The sequence below is a fragment of the Panthera leo genome, chromosome D3 (assembly GCF_018350215.1).
Source record: "Panthera leo isolate Ple1 chromosome D3, P.leo_Ple1_pat1.1, whole genome shotgun sequence".
Classification (NCBI taxonomy): domain Eukaryota; kingdom Metazoa; phylum Chordata; class Mammalia; order Carnivora; family Felidae; genus Panthera; species Panthera leo.
Window position 1 is genome coordinate 80,790,546 of NC_056690.1, and position 14,955 is coordinate 80,805,500.

General features: G+C 47.9%; 1 long non-coding RNA gene across 1 annotated transcript in view; it reads right to left on the reverse strand.

Moving 5' to 3' along the window:
• LOC122204068 overlaps positions 1-1,697 on the reverse strand; it is a 28,881-nt gene extending 27,184 nt beyond the window's left edge. The window contains exons 1-2 of the long non-coding RNA XR_006195465.1: positions 1,582-1,697; positions 1,310-1,480 (exon numbers count right to left, since the gene is read on the reverse strand). This is a non-coding gene — a long non-coding RNA (uncharacterized LOC122204068). The remainder of the gene's footprint in view (positions 1-1,309; positions 1,481-1,581) is intronic.
• Positions 1,698-14,955: the final 13,258 nt, after the last annotated feature.

The window sequence follows — 14,955 nt, forward strand, 5'->3', positions numbered from 1 at the left end:
AGGGCACCCCTTATCTTTCAAGAGTACGAGGCAGCTTGTAAATGGTTGACTTATTAACTCAGCTTTGGTTCTTGGTGGGAAGCCGAGGCCTGAACGACACTCTAATGCTGGGGCGGGCGCCCGAGGGGCAGCTGTTGGCGCCTCTCAGCTCCACGCCGTGGCCTCCCTGGGGGCAGCGGGGCCCGTGGCCGGGATGGGGAAGGGGAAAGTGGAGGCGGCTGTGGCTGTAATGCGTGCCTTTTGAGCAAACAGCCAACACCTGGAAGGATCCGTCCCAGCCTGTCCCGGCTCAGAGCGTGAGGTGAACGCAGCCCCGAGGTGGGGCGCTTTCCCCTGGTGGCGGTTTAACTGACAGTCCAGGCGACGAGCGGGCTGGGCCGGCTCAGCTTGCATCACCAACCACTGTGCCAACTGAGGAAGGAGATGAGCCTTTTCCTACCCCTATGGTCAAAAACGAATTTCCTTTAGGGCTGTCCCCTCCACCATCTCCTGTACATGCCCTATTTTTAGTTCTCAAGTTGGTCTCGTGTGTGTGTGTGTGTGTGTGTGTGTGCATGCGCACGTGTGTGTGGGGTGGTGTGCGATTTTCCTTGTATGCATTCAAGCCTCAGCCTCGTGCCTGGCCCCTGGCCTCTGGCTTCCTCTCGTGGCTCAAGACGTGCCGTGGCTGCGGTTCACCGCTGGTCAGGGTCGGGCACCCATGGGTCCCCAGGACACAGGTCCCGTTTGGGAAGACTCCACCCACGTGGCTAACTATGAATTCAGTGCTGGGCATGCTCAGGGCATTCACGAAGCCTTTCTGCTCACTCAAGGAGTATTCTGACAGCTGTGTCCCCAGGCTTATACCCACCAGCTCGCCAATAAAGTCCTCACCCTGCCACCAAGCCGTCCCCACAGAAGGACGAGGAGCCTTCCCCTCGGAGGCACTGCACCTGCATCCTCGCCCCACACCACCTGCACACCCCCTCCTGTGCATTGGGTTCATCCCCACCTTGGTCCTCTGTCTGGCCAGGAAGTAGAGGACTTCACGGAAGCAGTGAAGATAGAAAAGGAGTGTTTGTGGGGCACCTGGGTGGCTCCGTCGGTTAAGCCCCCCGACTCTTGATTTCCGCTCAGGTCATGATCTGACCTTTCCTGAGTTCGAGCCCGCATTGGGCCCTGCGCTGAGATCGGGGAGCCTGCTTGGGATTCTCTCTCTCTCCCTCTCTCTCTCTCTGCCCCTTCCTTGCTTGTGCTCGTTCTTTCTCTTTCTCAAAACAAGTAAATGAACATTCTTTAAAAAAAATAAAAAGAAAACACGTGTTTGTACCTGATCACAAGCCGATTCGGGCCCGCAGTCCCGGCGCCATGGGCGCCTCTGGTTGCTTCAGACTCACGGAGACACTCTACGTCCCAAGGCTGCGGCAGGACCATCCAGGGCAGGTTCAATTCCACGGAAGGACCAGCCAAAGCTGGCTGCCCATTGTTAGGACCTAAGACTCTAGGAAGAAGGAAAAGAATAAGAGGGGAGAACGAACGCCAGAACGACGGAGGAAGGGAAAGCGGCTGAGGGCGGACGGAGCGAGCAGAGACGGGACGTACCCACGGTTCGCACCGGTGCCACCCCTGGTCCTGGGCTCGCTCTACCTAAGTCTGTGGCCCCGAGGGCAAAACGGCCCCAAGCCTGAGACCAGGAAAGCTAAGGCCAGGCCAGCCGGGTGCAGCCCTGGGGAGTGTGCACAGGGGAACTGCCCTCTTCCCGCAAGCCGGCGCCAGAGAACACGCGGCAGCGCCCCCTGCCGGCCTGGAGGGGAACGACCGGCTCCGAGGCCCCGCTTCCCCGGGGAAGGCTCGCTTGGCCTCCCCTCTGAGACCCTGACCCCAGCGCGCAACCGGGCGGTCCGGGGCCTGAGTCCGCGGTCAGGTCGCTTCTGCTCTCGCAGACATCAGGGGAGGAGGCTCGATGAAGCCCCAGGGCCCTAATGGAACGGGCTTTGAGGAGCCTGAGGCCACGTTCAAGGATGTTGAGGTTCCCACTGGAATAAAGGCTGCGAGGACCACACCGTGCTTTGCAGCCAGTCCCGGTGCGGTATATGCGTGTGCGAGCTCGAGATCGCCCTCCCACTGCTCGCAGATCCACCCAAATCCCCTCTGGTTCCTGTTCTGGGCTGGGCGTGGAGCCCCCTTGGCGCACAGGCTTGCCGTGCTGATGTTTTACCGTTGCTGAGCTTAAACAGATGTGGTCAAGGACGGCGGACCCCCAGTCTGACCTCCCTGGCTCTGTTTTGCATATGTAATCCCCAGCCCCCCGCAATCGATCATTCTCGTCTGGCCATCTCTCCCCCTCCTGTGTGACCACCAGTTGCTCACCAATAATTTGAAACTGTTGTCTGTGACAGAGACAGTGAGTGTCAGCAGTTTATCCGCTGTGCCTGATTCCAAGAATTAAAGGGGGGCGGGGGGAAGATCCAGAGAGAGAGTGTTGATGACGGTAGAGTTCACTGGTAACGTATAAAAGGATTCCTGGAAACTATTCTTCACCCTGGGACTGGTCAAGAACACACTCTTGTTTATTGTTCTCCGTTCCCTTTGTCTTCATGGTGCCTCTTTCTGTTTAGTGTGGGTCCTGGCTCCTCTTTGGCCATCATGCCTCCTCTGCTTTTTCACTTCTCATCACTGCTCCTGATGTTCTCAGGACGTGACAGGTGCTTTCTCACCTGTGCCCACCTGGGAAGCCACGGCTTCTTGTCCCCACACTGTGGGCAAAGGAGATGAACATCTGCTGTGTAAAAAGATCCTCCTAGGGTATGGCAGTGGGGGCAAGGAGTCACCTCATTTCAAATTAGCTCAGCTGTAATGAAGAGGCGCTGACAGATAGATAAGGAAACTCCTACTTTTTTTTTGTTTGGCCTTCCAGTTTATACTGCGCAGGGTTGTCTGCACCTAGGATAAAGGTTGGAAGATGGTGTCACAGACTGAAATGGGGACTTGGTGTGTGCATGTGTGTGCATGTGTGCATGTATGTGTGTATGTGTGTATGCAGGGGTGTGCATGCACGTACGTGCACGTGTAAGTATGTGGGTGTGTGCGCACGCATACGCATGTGTGTACGTAGGCATGTGCATGCATGTGTATATGGACGTGTATGTGTGTATGTAGGTGTGAGCGTGCATGCATGTATATATGCGTGTGTATGTGTGTGCGTGCATGTGTATATGCACGTGTAGGTGTGCATGTAGGTGTGTGCATGCATGGGTATATGCATGTGTATGTGTGTAGGTTTGTGCGTGTGTGCATGTGTATATGCATGTGTAGGTGTGTATGTAGGTGTGAGCGTGCATGCATGTATATATGCATGTGTATGTGTGTGCATGCATGTGTATATGCATGTGTAGGTGTGTGCATGCATGCATGTGTATATGCACGTGTATGTGTGTACGTAGGTGTGTGCATGGATGGGTATATGCATGTATATGTGTGTAGGTTTGTGCGTGTGTGCATGTGTATATGCACGTGTATGTGTGTATGTAGGTGTGAGCGTGCATGCATGTATATATGCGTGTGTATGTGCGTGCGTGCATGTGTATATGCATGTGTAGGTGTGTATGTAGGTGTGAGCGTGCATGCATGTATATATGCGTGTGTATGTGCGTGCGTGCATGTGTATATGCATGTGTAGGTGTGTATGTAGGTGTGAGCGTGCATGCATGTATATATGCGTGTGTATGTGCGTGCATGCATGTGTATATGCATGTGTAGGTGTGTATGTAGGTGTGAGCGTGCATGCATGTATATATGTGTGTGTATGTGTGTGCGTGCATGTGTATATGCACGTGTAGGTGTGTATGTAGGTGTGTGCATCCATGCGGGTATGCACATGCGTGTAGGTGTATGCATGCATGTGTATATGCATGTGTGTGTGTGTATGTAGATGTGTGCATGCGTGCATGTGTGCATGGGGGTACATGGGTGCAGGCGTGTGTGGATACTTTAGGAAGAAGGTGAAGGGAGCAGTTGAAAATTGCTGGAGAGGGCTGGAGCAAATCATTCCAAAAAGACCTTGGTTAGTGATCAGGAGGAGAGAGGAAGGAAGAAAGGACACGATTCTGTTGAGCAAGAGTGGAAACCTGAGGATAAGAAACCAGAAAACCTTTTTGCTTTGACTAAAACCTGGTTCAGGAAGGCTCCTTTGGATCCTTGGGATCCCAACCGTGTGGGTCAGAAGAATCAGCTACCTCTCTGAGTGGGGGTCGACCTAAGCCCACATCAGTAGGAACACGGCATCAGCTCAGGGAGACCCCTGGCCAGGGAAACACAGAGTCTTTCCACTTCCCTCAGGGCAGGGCTGGCGGTCAGGAGGCCTAGGGGAACCCAGAAATGAAAATCTTCCATTGGGATATTCCTCTTTGATATCAGCTGGGAAGCATTTTCTAAGTGGATCAACACAGTACACAGACAGAAGCCAAGGCCTTGGTCTGCTGCGCGAAGCACCAGTGCCCTGCAACAGACACCACAGGTCTCCAGTCAGATGGTCCCTCTGCTGCAGTGTGGGGCGAAGCAGGTCCTGGAGACCAGGGCTGGGCTTCAAGGGGCAAGGGCTCCCGGGAGTCACTGGAGCCTTTAGCTGGGAAGGAGCTGGCAAGATGAGGGAATCACACCCTGCTTTCGAGCACCCTGTTTGATGGTGAGACTCCATTTCTGCAAAGTGCCTCCTGGAACCACTGTTCCAAAGCACATCCTTTGGGAAACGCTGCAGTGGCCAGCCATGGGAAATGTGGATGATATGCTAACTTGGAACGTGGGTGCAGAGCTGAGGCTCTTGTTTCACTGACCTATTCAGTTTACTTGTTTGCTTTGCTTTCCTAATCTTGCTCTGTCCTCTTCTGGAAGCCACAGGGAGATCTCTTCCTCGGGGTCTGCTGCTAAAGGGAGCCTCGGGACAATGCATTTCCTCTCCCTGAGTTTGGCCTGCAGGCAGAAGTGGGCTCCTCTCGACAGTGACCCTTCTCTAGCCTTCCCAAGGACAGGGATGACCTTGCTTGGCAATCCTGTGCCCAGCCTGGGAGGCACTCTCCCCAGCCCTCAATGACACCGGGGGAAAGCCATGCTCTGTCAGAATAACATTCTTCCCCAGGGAAAGACAACCGACAGGACTTTGGAACAGCCTGGGGGTTATGGCCAGATCATAGGAAAACTAATAATATGACTTATTTGCTATAGAAGATCATTCAGAACAGGAGGGATCTTGGACTCCATCCAGGTGGTATTAGTTACAAAGGAGGCAAAAGAATCACCTGAGAAGTTCTCCCTGGTGAGGCAGTTGGGAGCCTTCAGGGACTCTGGATGGTGAAATGGGGAGTATTTAGGGAGGAGGACGTGTCTGTTGGCATAGTTACCGGTGGACAGCGCCCTGAGGCATGTCCTCAATGGGGATGGAAGGATAAGCTCCAGGGACGTTGCAGCAGCTTGGGAGTCTAGAGACCAGAGCCTCTAACCCCAGGCCAGCCATCGATGGGCTAGCTGACCCCGGGGCAAAACACTTTGTGTGGTTTCCTCCTTTGGAAAGGAAAAAAAAAGAGAGAGAGAGAGAGAGAGAGATAAAATCTGATCTACCTCTCAGAGGTTTAGGGTGGTTTCTGTTTTGCTTTTTGTGAAGAGTAACGAATAAAAATGATACCAAACCCCTCTGAAAATAAATACAGGCTCTATGCATTTCTAGCAATAACAGCAAGTATTCTCATTGGGACGTGGCTCAATTTACCACGATAAAATCACTGCTAAATTTCTAAGAAGTTACTCCTTTGTGCACATACTTTCTCCATAGAAAATGGTCTTCTGTTAGCGAAAGTTAAAGGACACTCTAAGTCATTCACGTGGGGGTTTATGTATTTCTCTCCCCAGGTGAATAGCGCTCTCTCTCTCTCTCTCTCTCTCTCCAGGTTTCCATTTTGGTCATATTTCAGAAATGGCTGAACTTCAGACTCTGAACTCTCACTCACTGAGAGCAGGTTTAGAAAAAAAATAATGAGATTAGCAGATAAGTAAACAAACATTTTAATTGAGACTCAAGCCGTAGAAGTACTTTGGGCAGTATCGAATTACATGTTTCCATATTCTTTGTTGGTCTGCGTGAAACCCAAACCCAGAAGGTTATATTAAACATAATCGCCTAGCTCCACGGGGCCCTGGAAAGAGTTTTTAATGTGGCAATTTAAAGGCCAGTGATGGTCCGAAACACAATGACGCGAACGGAGTATGTCCCTTGCCTTTCTTTCAGAGAGTAAATCAGGTCTGGGGGAGGGTAGGAAAGTACCACATTTCAGATTCCCTCCGCACCCCCCACACCAAAAAAGTGGCAATACCTTGATGGACCTCATGGATCCCTTAGGAAAGGTAGAATTGGAGTCCAACATAGAATGAGGTCTTAATGAAGGTTTTATGTTGTGAGAACCCAGACTCTGGCCCTCAGGAGTGCTTCTAAGTTGAAAACTTCACTGCATTTGATTTATTTTTGTGTGTGTGTATTTAATACATTTTTCATCGACTCCCATCTTAAAAGCCTTCTGATTGATTGGCGGCAGGAAGCCAGCCCTCCTATCTAACTAGACTAAGTTCTCGCTTTCTGTCCAAAAACCCAAGACATTCAGGAAGGCCAAATGGATCACAGAAGACGTTGCCCTGTTCTTTCTCGTCAGATGTCGTGCTTGTCTCGTGACTTTGCATCCGAAAGTGCTCAGCCCATCCTCTCCTCTCTCCTTTGGATTCTAAGTGGTCTTCCTGATCACAGAGCGGGTGTGCGGTTTACTAGGCCCTACAGCTTTCCCTTCCTCACCAAGCTGCAAGTGTCTGAGAGCAAACCTGTAGCAGAGGAGTGGCTCTCCCCAGTAGCAGCAGGCTAGTTGTAAACCCAAGGCCCCCTCAGGCCAAGAGCATCAGCCTCTGTCAATTTTCCTTATAGCTGCCCTGTCTGATACATAGCCACTTACCACATGTGACTATTTCAATTTAAATTAAATAGAATTAGCATACGGAACATTTCCCTCATCCTGGAAAGTTCTGTTGAACTGTGCTGTCTCAGAGATTACCCAGCCGAGGCGTTCATTTTTGTTGAATTTTAAGGAAATAAGACCCATGAAGGTCAATGGTTTTTCCAAGGATCTCCAGGGATTTATGAAAACATATTTCTTCACTGTTTGGGAATCCTGTGTGATGTCCTTTATTTTAAACTGTACGTTTGAAAGAACTTTTCTGTACTAAATGTATATTTGAGTTTTGCAAGTGAAATAATCTAATAGAACAATGGTCTCGAAGTAAGTATAAGAACAATGATTCTTGGAGCACCCGGGGGGCTCAGTCGGTTGAGCGTCTGACTCTTGATTTTGGCTCAGGTCACAGTCCCAGGGTTGTGGAATGGAGCCCTGCATTGGGCTTTGCTGAGCGTGGATCCTGCTTACTTCTCTCTCTCTCTCTCTCTCTCTCTCTTTCTCCCCATCCTCTGCCCTTCTCCCCCATTCGCATGCACACTCTCTCTGAAAAAAAAAAGAAAAATAAGAACACTGATTCTTTTGGGCGATGCTTGGCATTGTATAGTCAACTATGTTTAAATTATTTTCCTATTTTTAGTGACCTGTGAATTTCAGAAAAAAAAGGAAGACTGGAATAATTTTTGGAGAAACATTGCTCATTTATTCCTCGTCCTAGATTGTGCTAGTAATATTGTTATGCTCCTAAAGGCCCTTGAGAAACTGGAATCAGTTACACGAGAAGGCCAACAGGTTAGCTGTGCCCTGGAGACACAGGACCTATCACCTATCATTATAACACCCAGTCAGTCAATATCATTGGTCACACTCAGGCTGGGAGAACAGTCGTACAGGCTTACCGTACGTGTGTCCACGTAGACAATTAGCCACTGAGAGCCAACACAGATAATAAATGTCTCCCTCACTCAACCGTGTCCAAGATTTATGCAAGATCTCACTGGGGGCCAGAATTCGTGGTGGGTGGGAGGGCTTGGGCCTTGCTCAGTTGCAGAAAACAAATACAGAGGGCCATAGAGCATTAAAAATGGGGAGGGGAATTCAGGACTCAGGGACCCTTCTTTTGAAAAAGTTCATCCGAAAGAGAGGACCAGAAACTTCCTGTGAGAGCCACCTTTCCTACGAGGCTTCCCTGTATACAATTTGCCCAAGTGGAGATCAAAGGGAATTCTGTGTAATTGTTTCAAGTTATTAATTAAGTGAAATGGATCTGCAATTATTCTAACGGTTAAAGGAACCATGGTATAGAGAGAAGATAAAAGAAAGAATCTGGGCTCACCATGGTCTTTATTAATTTCCTCTTTATAATGAATACCTCTCCTTTCGTTCTTCCAAGTCCTTGTCCATCCACGTGCAATAAAGAAATACAAAAGAAAGCAGCAGAGCATCCCCTCTTGGCACAGTGGCAGGAAGACCACATGAGAAATGGAGTATCCATCAAATACTCCAGGTCTGGCAAATAAGGGCCAGAGCCCAGAAGGTCGGAGAATTAGCACGCCCAATAGTGGTATTCTGGTCTCTTTTGTAATTTTGCCCTGTTGGCTGAGCCAGGGCTTCCTGAGTTTTCTTATAGTCAAGAGGGAGGGTTAAGGTGGAGCAGGTCAGACCTTTGTGGCCGTACCAAGAGTATCTTCCTCCTCCCATTTGGATTCAACCGGGAGATGTGCTGTGACAGTTCCCAGAGTCCTCTGGTCCACAGCACCCTGACTATCCAGGGGCGGGTGTGTTTGCATTCCTTGGAAATAATTATCGGTTAAGCCAGACATTCGTCCTAACCCTTGACCTATCATAAAGAGGAAATGAAGAGAGGAACTGTAGGGAAGGCATCATCCTTGTGTTATCCCTATGGGCTTTGAAGACAGAGCGAGGGAAGAATTTTAAGGGGGTTAGAGTGGGAGTGAGGTGTGCATGGAAGGATGCACAGGAAGGAAGCAAGATGAACTAACACCAGAGGAAACTTCTGGACTGTGGCTGTGGAAGCCAAGGCTGAGCTTTAAAGAGGGGCACCTCTGGCCACCAGACCTTGTCCCCACAGATGGTGGTCTTCCTGAACACTGGAGCTTCTGGGCCAAGATGTGTGGATGGCCAGAGGCTGACTGTGCTGGCTGGCGGTGATGGGAACCAACATGCCTGGGGGTGTGCAGGGCTGAAGGTTATAGTTTGCACATGTGACAATGTACTGAGTTTGGCCTCAAGGGCATTGTTGGTGAACTCAGAAAGGGAAGTCTGATGGGAGTTGGAAAACTCAAACCTCAGCTCCACTACTATGAGCTATGAGGCCTTGCTTGGGAAGATAAATTAACCTATCTGAACCTCAGCTTTTTTATCAATTGTGACAAGATGAATAATGGGCTCCCCCCCAAAGATGTGCCTGTCCCAGTCTCTGGAACCTGTGACTTTGTCACCTTACACAGTACAGCAGACTTTGCAGATGTAATTCAGTTAATGATCTTGAGATGGAGAGACTATCCTGGATGTCTGGGTAGGCTCAGTGCCACATAAGCTTCTATGAGAGAGACACAGGAGGATCAGAATGAGAGAGAGAGAGAGAGAGAGAGATGCTGACAGAAGCTGGGGTTGGAGTGATGTGAGGGAAGGGCCATGAGCCCAGGGATGCTGGTGCCTCTAAAAGCTGGAAAAGGCAAGGATACAGAGTCTCCCCAGAACCTCCAGAAGGAGCATGGCTCTTGAGGACACCTTGATTTTGCTAAGTGGGACCTAGAAAATTCAACAATAATGGTACCCACCGTGTAGGGCAGCTGGGATAGATTAAATAAGGCAGCGTAGCTAAAGCACTTCACAAAGTATCAGCCCAGTAACCGCTGGGTAGCTTTTCCATGAGTTTTCAAAAACTGCATTATCACAGCCAGGAATGGATCCCGAGTGTGACTTAAGGCCATCTACTACACTGACCTAAAGATGAGTTGGGGCAGTTGGATGTGGGTACATCTCTCCCAAAGAAACTATGGCAGAGCACTTAAGCATTGCTGAACCCAAGATGATACTTCCAAGTCCTTTATCTCAGAAAGATCTGGGGCCCCAAGGGTAAGGTGTCGCACAGACATTGAACTGAACTCCCGCATGCCAGCCCGGCACAGCCATGTCCTCCGTGGTGTTGGCAGGACTGCGAGTGTAGTTGAGGCACTCTTGGATAATGTGGCATTGGGAACTGGAAAATGTCACCAATCTGTGTGGCTGTGAAGTGGGTGAAGACATTAGAGGCTGTCATTAACAAATGGCTGGGCAGCTGCCAGGGTGGTGTATAACTCTGGTGACCTCATCTGATAATTTCCTGATCACGCGTGTTGATCCCCTCATCGATTCCTGCATCTTCACTGGCTTCATTTTTCATCAAGAGACTGAATACGCAAATGGACAATGGCCAGACCATATACAAACATCAAACTTTGACCCATAATCTATAGCAACCAGGCCAGGAAACCAACCCATTATGTACAGGAACCAGGTCAGGAAGTTGGCCCGTTCTCTACAAATCACACTGTAGGAAGTCAGACTTCTGTCTCTAGTAACAATCCAGGAGGCCAAACAATGACCCCTGAAACAATTGGCCCCAGATGGCCAGGACCTGATTAATAATTGTCAGCTTCCTTGATCTTTGTCCCCACCTCCAACTTAGGACCAGCCAGAGAAAGTCATATATGGTCCCCAACTAATCACATAGGATTAGTTGGCCCTCCTATGGCTTCCCCATGCCAACCGCCTCCAATCGGGGCATACCCAAAGCCTTACATTTTTCCACTGTAAAGCCTTCCTTCCTTCTGCCTGCCTTTGAGTCTCTTCCAAATGCAAGTGATGGTGGCTGACTTCCTTGCTATAGATAACAGGCTCTGAATAAATAGCCTTTGCCTGTCCTCATTTGGTTGGTCTTTACTTCCACACATCACACAACTGGCAAGTATGGATGTTGGGGTGAGAACATGCTCCGTGCTCCTGGACAAGAGCAAACTAGTCACATGTGATTGGTTCAGAGTGACAACAACTGTGGCCTCATGAGGCCCAGGACCCTTCTTGGTTTCTGTCTTTGTGGAGCATACGTGGCTTCCCCAGAGGTAGGAGATGAGTGTGATGAAATAGTGACTAAGTTCTGTTTGAACTTGAATTAGTGATGGTACCATTGGGCGGAACACGAAGGAAGTAATTAGTGAAGGCAAGTGGGAAAAGTCTAAAATTAGAATTTTGTTTTTAAGTAACACTTGGGAGAGAACAGTTTAGGAATGAAGACAACGTGTTCCCCTAGTCCCTTGCACACAGATCTCATTTTAAGGAAACAATAAGAAGGTAAGTTTTAAGTGGTGTCATAGGGAATGTTAGAAGCTAATGTTACTCATCTAAAAGCTATCAGGGCAAGGAAATATCCAGGTGGTTACGGGATAGAGATATTGCAGGAACTCTCTCTAGACATCTCAAATTTTTGGTCTTTGAAAATAAGGTCCACGTGCAATGTTCTCTGCAGTGTCATTGTCACGATCGTTACTAAGTTTATCGCTAGGCATTATCAAGATGGATTCTCATGATGTGTACCTGGCTCCAAGGACCACAGTTGATTATTATCCTGGGCGTAATTTATCATCCTCTCTCTTTCTCTTTCTGTGTGTGTGTGTGTGTGTGTGTGTGTGTCTGTGTGTAAAGAAAAATGAAAAGTCAGGGTTTGGTAATGATTAAGAAAATTGTTGACATTGTGGTTAATTACAAGAATTTGCTTCTTGACTCAGGTTCTTTTTAAAAATTTTTTTAATGTTTATTTATTTTGAGAGAGAGAGAGAGAACGCACAGGGGAGGGGCAGAGAAAGAGACACAGAATCCCAAGCAGGCTCTGTGCTCAGCATGGGGCTCAGCATGGGGCTCAAACTCACTGACCATGAGATCATGACCTGAGCCAAAGTCGGATGCCCAACTGACTGAGCCACCCAGGCGCCCTGATTCGGTTTCTTAATGTAAATGGTTATTCTGTCTTGTAGATATTGTGGTGTATTGTTTTCTGTGGCGGCACAGCTTTTAATGGCTTGGAAAAATAAATAGTTATTTTCCATTTCACGTGCCATCACTACCCCTGCACACCTCCGCTATTTTGATCTCCTTCCTGCCACTGTCCCAGGAGGCTGGCAGGATGCAGTGGACCAAACGGTACATCCTGTTGAATGGAGGAGAGACCTCAGACTCAAAGAGGCAGAATACTTTACCCAAGCTTACGCTTTTAGTAAGCCAGAATTTGGGCGTAGATCTTCTGACACCAAGTATTTGATGCCTGCCAATAGGGCTCGCGATACTTCCATTGAACACAGTGCAATCTAGTTTCTCTTTCACTGGCAGCAAATGTTTCCAAAGCAAGAACGCTTCTAGTTAAGTCTAGAAAGAAAGAGGGGAGTTGAAGAGAAAGATGCTTTCCGGCCTTAGCAACTGAATTAGCAGCAACTGGGGGGAGGCCTTGGGGCCAGGCAGAGGAAGGCGTTTCATAGACAGTGTCGTGTGTGAGCTGTAAAAAGCTGTACGTAAGTCCAGAGACTGGCGGCCCAGCATGGTATCCTCCAGTCACATGTGGCTCTTGGCACCTGAAATGCGGCTGGTTCAAATGGAGAGGTGCTCCAACTGTCCGTTCCATGCCCATTTCAAAGACTTCACTTAAAAAAGAACGGAAGTGACCTCAATAGTTTTTGTATGGATTCCATGTTGACACGATTATTGGATTAAGTTGAATATATTATTAAAATTCATTTCATGTATTATTTTAATTTTCAATGTGTGACTACTAGAAATGAAAAATCACATCTGTGGCTCACATTGTATTCCTATTGGACAGCGCTGGTCCAGAAGTTTCCCCTTTGGGTAAGACAGTCACTTGGTAGGTGAGGGTAAGTGGGGTAAGGAGTACAGCTGTGAGTAAAATAGGACAGAGTCTCTTGCAGCAAAGGGCCAGAGGACAGCTGGTTCATCGTGCCCTTGGGAACAGGGCCCTTCTTATGCAAGACATTAAAGAAGTGGCAAGAGTTCCATGTGACAATTTCAAAGGAAACATTTTCATTTCGGCAACCTAGTTTTTTTCCTAAACTCCACCCAAGGCAAAATGGATTATTGCTTCCTGGAAATGGAACCAGGGGACTTGAAAGTGTTTCATATTGAAAACAGAAAAGCCCAAGAAGAAGAAAAATAATTACATTTCTAAAAGCTTTTAGAACAAATGCTGGCTTGTGAGAAATAATTTTCCTATAAATATTTTAGTCCTCCTTTTCTTTCTTTGGTTCCCCAGCTGAGGATTTCCACATGGATATAGGAGGTGATGTTCCCCTTGGGAGAGAAGATCAAAGCCAGTCTGGGTCTACTTTCCATGGAGTTTGACGTAGTCTTTGCAGCTAGCTTCTGCTCCTGCCTGCCTGCCTGAGATGAAATGGGCCCCAAACTTTGGAAAAACAGAGAAAGAATGCAGAGAAAAATCCATAGCTACATAAGCATCGAAGCCAGCTGTTTCAGAGAAAGATCCAAGGCTTGGATCTCCTAGAAAGAAAGACATGCTTATTGTCTGTCTATGGGAACCTGCCCCTAAACAGCCCGTTTTGAAAGACAACATTTAGTAATGTAAATAGCAAGTGACTCCTGACTGATGCTAAAGATGTGTCCAGAAAACAATGAGTCTATGAAATGGGACTTAATAGATATTTTTAAAAAGAAAAAGAACAAAAACAAATAGGCAGGACACTGGAATGAGAGTTCCTGAGGCTGACGACTGGGTCTTAATCATTCCTAAACTCCCGAGCCCAGTCCTGCACCTGTGCTTGGAGAGGAGTTTCCACAAGTGTTTGTTGGATGACTGGATCCATTCATCAACCCATCCAAAGAGCACTGAGTGGGAATGATGTGTCCAAGGTGCTTAACCTGGAAAACTGGGAAATGATAATACCACTGACAGAAAAGAGGAAGCTAGGGAAAGACCTAACCTTGGGAACAGATTATAAATTAGATTTGGTTGATGTGCCAGTGGATAACAGGTAGCGGAAAAGAGAGACTCAAGGTTACCTTTGATGACCAGCAGCATTGAGTTAGCTTTTAGCTAGGAACCATGATCATATTTGGTGTAATCCTATGAAAGAGCTATTGATACATGGGGTGTGTCCATCCAGGAAAATATAAATATATAAATTATATATACATACATACACACACACATATGTGTGTGTGTGTATATGTGTGTGTTTATATATATATGTATATATGTGTGTGTATATATATATATATATATATATATATATATATATTTGTTGTCTTTGCATTTAGGGGTCTGATCTGCAGCATGGGTAGACTTGTTCTGTGTTACTGCTGGGAGACAATTCACCATGGGTTTCTCATGTTTCTGCTCATGTTGCAAGCAAGGCCCTGACTGCTCTTTGTTCCAGACTTTCCAAGGCTGTTTGTATAGCAAAGACAGACATGGTGCCTTCTTCCAGAACAAAGGGCAGACATGCTTACTGCTCATTAGAAATGATTCGAGTTGCCTAAATTCCTAAACTCAGAGTTCCTCTCTTGTATCACAACCCACTGTGTGTGCAGATGTCTTCTGGTCCTTTTCACATACTCTCATGGGAATTGGTGCTTAGGGACCAGGCTCAAAAATGTTCATACTCTGGCTCCTGCAAGTGCTCTGAGTAATAATCTGTCCTTTGTCTCTGACCCAGGGATCTCATGTTTTCGACCAGCATCCATTAAATGGGGGCAAACGGACTTGTTAGCTTTCAAGTAGGGAAAATATCTCAGGCTCTTCAGAGCTTTGACCCTCCCTCTCAGAGATTCTTACTCTGGGTCCATGGAGGAACTATAGGAGACCCTGAAAGGAGGCTGTAATTAAAGTCAACACAGAGAGTTCTTCTCTAGGGAGTAAGAAAAGAGAGAAGAAAAGAACAGGGCCTGATTGCCCTGGGGCTTGCCT